Below are 8,620 nucleotides of genomic sequence, written 5' to 3' on the forward strand. Positions count from 1 at the left end.
TTAGCACAAACATGGCCGTCGCTTGACCTGTCAAATACAAACTTTTTGCACAAATTAAACCAAATACGAACAAATTCATAAACTTCACAAACACCACATATCTTAGAATTCCTCAGCGCAACTTTTTTAACATATTTTACCTAATATTAATCAATATTTTACTATTTCAATTTCAAATTCCATGTTGGCATCTTTGCCTTTGCCCTCTTGAGGAATCATTCGCAACCATTTTGTCAATAAGAAAGGTCTTCGTAGAAATTGATGATTAATCACGAAAAAAGTGCTAAAAATTAGTGTTTAATTAATAAATATCGTTTAATTAATCATGGCTGAACGAGCAGAAGGCCATGCAACTTATGGCAGAGGCTGAGAAGAAACTGAGCTCTTCTAAGGGATTTTTGGATCCTTGTTGGGTGAGAGGGATTGATTGATTTTTTTGACAGAAGACATAAGATATAATAAAATATATTTATATACTTCTTGTATCTAATAGTAAACTAAACTTTGACTTGTAATGTCTATATCTACATATGGATTTTAGTAATGTGTCTTTTATCTTTGTAGGGGTTCTAACAAAGTAGAGATGCAGTCGAGTGTTATCAAAGAGCTGCCAATTTGTTTAAAATGGCTAAAAAGTGGGGCCAAGCGGACATGCATTTTGTGAAGCGCAGGGCTTCATGCTAAAGGGAGCAGACACGATGCTGCTACTAATTACGTGGATGTGCTAATGTTACAAGAAAAGTGACACCAATGGTAATAAATAATATTTTTAATATTATTTATATATATATTATATATATATATATATATATATATAATTTATATTTATATTTATCTGAGTCATCAGAATAACAATAAAGTGGTAAATGATGATTTGCTTTGTTGATAAGATAATTGAATGATTTTGATCATCTTTTTAAGTAGAATAAGTAGCTTTAGGGTGCTATAGTGTTAGACAATATTTTACTTTGTTTAATTTACAACAAATTTGCTGAAGTCATCATTCCAATTAAACAAATGGTTTAGAAGTTACAAGCCTTTCAACAAAATTTGCACTCGGTATACTAAATTCCAAACCAAGATGTCACTTCACACACTATGGAAAAAATCCATGAGAATTTTTAGTTTGTATGGAAACTAGTATACTTCATACTCACATTTATTGTTGCATTTCTATTGCTATTTTAAAGTATACGGAGGCTGTAGAGCTTTATGATGTTAGTCAATATTGTTTATAATTAATTTTGAACAAATTTCCTAAATACATCATTCATATTAAGGGAACGGTTTGAAAGTTACAAGAGTTTAATAAAGAATTCTCATACAATGTACAATGCAATGAAGGCTAGGTGTAAATGTCGTTTCTAATTATATTTCTCATTTATTACTAAAGTGTGTTGTTGTAGACTGTTATAATATTAGACAATATTGTTTATAATTTAATTTTGAACAAATTCCCTAAATACATCATTCATATTAAGAGAACGGTTTGAAAATTACAAGAGTTTTGATAAATGAATTCTCTACAATGTACAATGTCAATGAAGGCTAGGTGTAAATATTTATATAGGTTTCTAATTATATTTCTCATTTATTACTATACCGAGTTGCTGTAGACTGTTTAATATTAGACAGTATTGTTTATAATTTAATTCTGCGCAAATTTCCCAAAACATCATTCATACTAAACGAATGGTTTGGAAGTTACGAGCGACGAAATAAAACAAATGTATTTTGCTTTCAATATTACAAGTACAACTTTGCTTCCGCCGTTTTTACTATGCGAGTCCTTCACAATAATGGCGGATGCAACGTTGTATGTTAAATATTTATCTTTAAAAGAGTTTTTAGAGTATATCGAGTTGCTCTAGAGCAAAATGATGTTAGACAAAATTGTTTATAATTTAATTTACAACAAATTTGCCGAAGACATCATTCTTTTTAAACGAATGGTTTAGAAGTTATGGCGTGTATAATAAATAAGTGTAGCTATATAAATTCACTCATAAACTTTAGATTTTTATACTACCTAGTTTGCTCGTCAGTAGAGTTCTATTTCTAATTTTCTAAATCGGGTTTGATCGTCAGTAGAGTCCCTGTTGAGGTTTTTGAAAAGATGTTTCAGTAGTTTTATTATAAAATAAATGAAAAAATAATTATATAAAATATTATATAAACTATTATATAAAATTGCTCATCAGTAGAGTTCTTTTTTCCAAAAAAAGAAAATTTAGCTAATATATTAATTCGACGAGTCCTCTTTTCTAAAATAAAATGGACAAATGGATCAATTTACTCATCAGTAGTTTTTTTTTAAATAAGGAAATTGAATTGATATATTAATTTGTTCGTCAGTAGAGTCCCTTTTTGTTTTTTTTTCTCATATTGTTTAGCATTTTTAAACAACGTTTACACATTTTTTTTATAATATTGCTACTTAGTTTGCTCGTCAGTAGAGTTCTTTTTCAATTATTTTGATTTGTTGATGGTTAAAGTGTTTCTTCTAATTTAGATTTAATTTGCTCGTCAGTAGACTCCCTTTTTGTTGCAGATTGATGACCCTAATATTAAGAATTTTATTTTGCTCGATAGTAGAGTCCTTTTTCTAAACTGATATTGTAGTTTCTTCTCTGAGTTTGCTTGTCAGTAGAGTCCTTTTTCTAAACTAATGTTTTAGTATTTTTTTCTTAATTTGCTCGTCAGTAGAGTCCTTTTTCTAAACTTTTTCTAAATTTTTTTGAGTTTGACGAGTACTATACAAATATCATATTTATGTACAAAAAAATCAAAAGATTTTCGTACGAATAAATTAATTATCAAATTTTCAATATCAATTATCTTAATGTTAATGTATAGCGAGTTATAAGCTTTCTATATTTGTATATATTATATAAATCTTTGTATTTAAGACAAATTTGTCGAATATTTTATTCGTTTTGCACGTACGGTTCAAAAGTTACAAGCGATTTAATATAAGGTAGACCAATGGGTTGCAGAACAGCAGGTAAAAATGTTACACATTTTAAATATGGCATATGGGGTATCAAATGAAAGGTCTCGACGAGAACTATACGAAAAACATACTTATAGACTCAAAAAATCTGTACAGTTCCGTATAAATAATTTACTCAATTTCTAATGACAATTTTTATTAAAAAAATCTTGAAAATATTAAAGTATGCTATAAAGCTTTTAATTTACAACAAATCCACCGAATATTTCATTAATCTCCGACGAACGGTTCAAAAGTTACAAGAAATGTAACGAAAGCGGACCAATGGGTTGCGCGAACTATAAACAGTACATCGGGTAAAAATTTTGTGACGTCAAATATGGCATGTGGGGTATCAAATGAAAGGTCTTGACGAGCTCTATACGAATATCATATATATTTACACTTTTTTTCTATTTTCAGAGGCCGTATCATGTCTACTAAAGGCAATCGACATTTACACAGACATGGGACGTTTCACAATGGCAGCAAAGCATCACCAGAGCATCGCTGAGATGTATGAAACCGAGTCGATAGATTTGGCAAGGGCTGTTCATCATTACGAACAGGCTGCTGATTATTTCAAGGCGAGTATCAAAGAAAATTTAATTTAAATAACTGTATTTATGAATAAAAGGATTTTGTTGTGAGTATTGTGTGTGTGTTTTTCTTTTAGGGCGAAGAAAGTAATAGTTCTGCCAACAAATGCATGTTGAAAGTTGCTCAATATGCTGCTCAACTCGAAGAGTATGATCGTGCCATCCAAATTTATGAACAGGTACATTTAAACTTACTTTAGTAACTACTTAATTATCACAATTATTTAAGTATATTAATTGATCAATGTTTTCATTTATTTTCAGATCGCTTCTGTTTCGTTGGAATCTTCTCTGTTAAAATACAGTGCTAAGGATTATTTCTTCCGGGCTGCCCTTTGTCATCTGTGTATTGATTCACTAAACGCTCAGCAGGCCATCGAGAGATATAATAATCAGTATCCTGCTTTTCAGGACTCTCGGGAATGTAAATTAGTTATGGTAAGTGGATAAAAATATTCATTTATATATATATATATATATATATATATATATTAATTTTTTGGAGGGCGTAACAAGTAAAAAATATAAAGCAAAAACTTTTAAAAATTTATTGGTGGTAATCAGTGGTTCAAAAGAAGTAAAGTTAAATTATAAGGACAATCAATATTATAAGGATGATTTTCTCTATCGTACAATTTCTCAATGTATTTTTCTCATACGCTGAGAATTTTCTTGTGGTCACTCACTCTATTTATATTGTCGTCTTCTATTTCGTATGTTTTTCTGCTTTTCCTTTCATTCCAGTCTATTTTCCTTGTTTCCTGAAATATTAAAACATTTGATTTTTTAACATACTTAGTCTAATTTAAAAATAACTGCAGTCAAAAAATAGTGTTTGGTGCCAAAATTTTCACAAAAATATTGATAAATTGAGTTTAAAGCAAATTAAACAAACTAAATTTAATAATAAATTTAGTTCTGATTTAATTACAAATGCTTTTGCACTTAGATTTTACATTTGGGTTATGTGAATTTTTATCACATTAACTGCACAGAAAATATGGCCATTTAATAGTTTAATATTTTTAATATTTAAAATAATATTGAAAGTATCATATATCCAAATTAATTTTGACATACAAATTATTTATAAATAAAGTCCCTTTACAATTTTGCTTCAAAGAAATCAGTGTGAAGAAGTTGTTACTGGTTCAGTAAATAATTTATAATAATTATTCTAGTTGAATATTTTCATGTTTTGTATTTTTTGCATTTAAAAGAATGTTTAAGGTAAAACATACCTAAATTACAACCTTTTGAGTAAAGTAGTTTGGATGTACTGATTTTTAAAAAAAATGTAAATATAAGAAACAAAATTTCGTAATATTTGTTGACGAATTTGTTTGGAAAAATTTTGAATATTTTTGCAATGAAACAAAACGAATAGTGTTTAGTAATTTTAATATTTGATATAATATTTCAAGTATTATTTAGCCAAATTATAATAATCTGCATTAAATATTTTTTTCAAGAAAAATTATTTAGCGTCAAGATATTTATCAAGTAAAGTTAATTTTTTAATTTTAGGATTTACTAGATTTTCTTTTAAATAATACTGTTTGTACTAGAATGTTGTATTTTGAGTATGTTACTTGTCAATGCATATACTATGATTATAAATACTAAAATTGATGTGTTTTCTTGGAAAATTTTGAAATATTAGCAACAATTAACAAATTAATTAACAAATATTTTGAACGAAGTACCCAATTTACTTTGTGCAATTGAAAAAAACATTTTAAAGTTTGATGAATTTTTAAAATTACATTATTTAAACCAGAATGTTGCAATTTGAGTATGTTACTTTCCAATGCATATACTATGATGACAAATACTAAAACTAATAAGTTTTTTTTAAAAATTTTGGAATATTAACAATTATTTGAACAAAGTACCCAGTTTACTTTGTGCAATTAAAAAAAAAACATTTTAAATTTTGATGAATTTTTAAAATTACTCTATTTATACCAGAATGTTGTAATTTGAGTATGTTACTTTCCAATGCGTATACTATGATGATAAATACTAAAACTAATAAGTTTTCTCGGGAAATTTTGGAATATTAACAATTATTTGCACAAAGTACCCAGTTTACTTTGGCAAGTGAATAAAACATTTTAAAGTTCGATTTTTTTTTTTAAATATTACTATTATTCTTATTAAATTTTCTTATAACTCTTACCAAACTTTACTCTTATCAAATTTTACTTTTATAGCAATCGCAAAAAACCCGAAAATAATTTTTTTATATATCTTTACGTTTCAGAGGTTTCTGAACACTTTGGCATACCTTAGAAAAAATGGATGTGCTTGTGTGTTTGATTTTTTTCGTTTACGTTTTCGGGCGCACGGATCAACCGATTTGAATAATTCAGAAAACATTGGATTTATACTGATAGGGAGATTAGTTTTTAGGGAAGGCATGTTCAGTCGTTTCGGAGATAATGAGTAAAGAGTGCAGAAAATACAAATCGAGTTTTTGAGAGAACGGAGCATCCAATTTGAATGATCCAAAAAACATTCAATTCGTAATCACGGGGAGAAGTGGTTATTAGTTTTTGGCAAAAGTAGGCCCAGCGGTTTCGGAGATAGAGCTGAGTGTTAAAAAAAATCGCAGTTTTTGAGAGAACTAGTTCGAAAGATATTAGTTGGGAATGATACTCCGATTTGAATGATTCCAAAGACCTCCTGCTTGTATTGACAAAACAAATGTTTTTTTAGGATAAAAAAATATTACATCTTTTTTATTTTCCATAAAATATTTTTGTAATTTTGAATTAAAAATTAAAAAAATGACTCAGGCTAAGCACATCTAAGTGCCGCTCTGGTACAAATGTTTTCGCAAGTGCGTTTAGACTGTTTACGTACTGGAGCACTTTTCCAATTCGAATTTTGTGAAAACTATCGAAAAATGTGAAAATGCCACCAAGCTAAGCACAGTATAGGTGAAAATGTTGCACAGAATTATTTGCGTTTAGACTGTGACTATGCGGGAGCACTTTTTCAATTTTGTGCAAATTAGGCAACAATTTTTTTTGTTAAATTAAATACGAAATAAAATGACGATTGTCAATGTTCTGAAGATAAATTGATTTATGATTTACATTTAATTTGCTTGTCAGATATAATAAGATAGTGCAAAAATAATGAAAGTTACACTATTTGTTGCAATGATATAGGTGAAAACGTTTGAAATTCCTCGATTATTTCATTACGGTACGCGGGAAGTTCCAGCAATTTGCCTTAAGACATGATGCCATACACCACTAGTTATTTTTTAGATTGCTCGTCAGTAGAGTCCCTTTTCAATTTATTTCTTTGTCTCCGTGATTACCAACACATTGAGGGACTATCAACAACAAAAAAATAAAAACGTAACAGTAGGTGCACCAAGAACAGCAAATCTCCAACATATTTTTATTTGTAACATATTATGCTACAATGCTATATTATTTTTCTAATCTCTAAATATGATTTTTAAATAGCGCTCGTTGAGACCTTTTATTTGATACCCCACATGCCTATATTTGAAGTAAAACATCTAAACTTAAGTTTGTACACGGCCACGACAACTCAATGGTTTCCTTTTTATTAAAACTCTTGTAACTTTTGAACGGTTTATCCAAATTGAGCGGAATATTTGGTGACTTTGTTCAAAATTCAATGCTTTATAACATACTCGAATATTTCCAAAAAATTTGGAACAAAATTTGACATTAGCAATTCAATAAATAATTCATACGACATTTTATTTGTTTGCTGAGTTTATAAGTTCGATTTTCTTATAGTGCTCGTCGAGACCTTTCATTTGATACCCCACATGCCATATGTGACGTCACAAAATTATTTCACTTCCTTCACTCACACCTAGTTTATTTCTTTTCCAGACTCTCATAGAGCACATCGAAGAGCAGAACGTGGAAGGCTTTACCGATACCGTCAAGGAGTACGATAGCATTTCAAGACTAGACCAGTGGTATACCACAATTTTGTTACGTATTAAGAAACAGCTGAACGACAATCCCGATTTGCGTTGATTCTTTAATAATTATTATTATTATGATTATTATTATTCGAGGCACACAAATGAACATAAATCAATTATCTACATGCTTAGATTTCTTATATAGGATTTTATTAATTGTAAAATTATATATGATATTTATTTAATATGGATATATATATATATATATATGTTTATATATATATATATATATATATATATATATATATATATATACGAGTTAGTCAAAAAATATATTCCAGATAATGTCGAGCTTAATTTTTAATATGATATTTAGATAGTGCTCGTCGAGACCTTTCATTTGATACCCCACATGCCATATGTGACGTCACTACATCTTTACCCACTGTGCTATTTATAGTTTGCGCAACCCAATGGTCTACTTTTGTTACACCTCTTGTAACTTTTGAGCCGTACGTCTAAAACAAATAAAAATAAAAAAATTTGGCTTAATATTCGAAAAATTTGGCTTAAATACAAAGATTTATATAATATATATGATTATAGAAAGCTTACAAGTCCGTATACATTAAAATTAAGGTAATTGATATTGAAAATTCGATAATTAATTGATTGGTACGAACCTGTTTTGATTTTTTAGTGCATAATTATGATATTTGTATAGAGTTTATTGTGACCTTTCATTTGATACCCCACATGCCTATATTTGAAGTAAAACTTTTTAACTCATATTTCGGCAACCCGTTGGTCTACTTTTTATTATTTCTCTTGTAACTTTTGAACGGTTTGTGTGAGATGAATGGAATATTCGGCAAATTTGTTCTACATTAAGTGATTTATAACATACTCGAATATTTTGAAGACAAACAGTGATATTAGAAATTTAAAAAGTGACATCCTATTAGTTTGTTGAGTCTATAAGTATGATTTTCGATTAAAAATTCTATAATTAATTGATTGGTACGAAGCTCTTTTGATTTTTAGTGCGTAATTTTGTTCGTTTTTTTTTGTATAGTACTTGTTGAGACCTTTCATTTGATACCC

The 8,620-nt window shown here is 28.5% G+C and overlaps 1 pseudogene; it reads left to right on the forward strand.

Annotated features, from left to right (window-relative positions):
- The window catches only part of LOC113378564, a 9,688-nt pseudogene extending 2,011 nt beyond the window's left edge, over positions 1-7,677 (forward strand).
- The last annotated feature ends 943 nt before the right edge of the window (positions 7,678-8,620 follow it).

Source organism: Ctenocephalides felis, unplaced genomic scaffold (assembly GCF_003426905.1).
Source record: "Ctenocephalides felis isolate EL2017-DRISC unplaced genomic scaffold, ASM342690v1 CF-g0.4_SCAFFOLD_01886, whole genome shotgun sequence".
Lineage (NCBI taxonomy): Eukaryota > Metazoa > Arthropoda > Insecta > Siphonaptera > Pulicidae > Ctenocephalides > Ctenocephalides felis.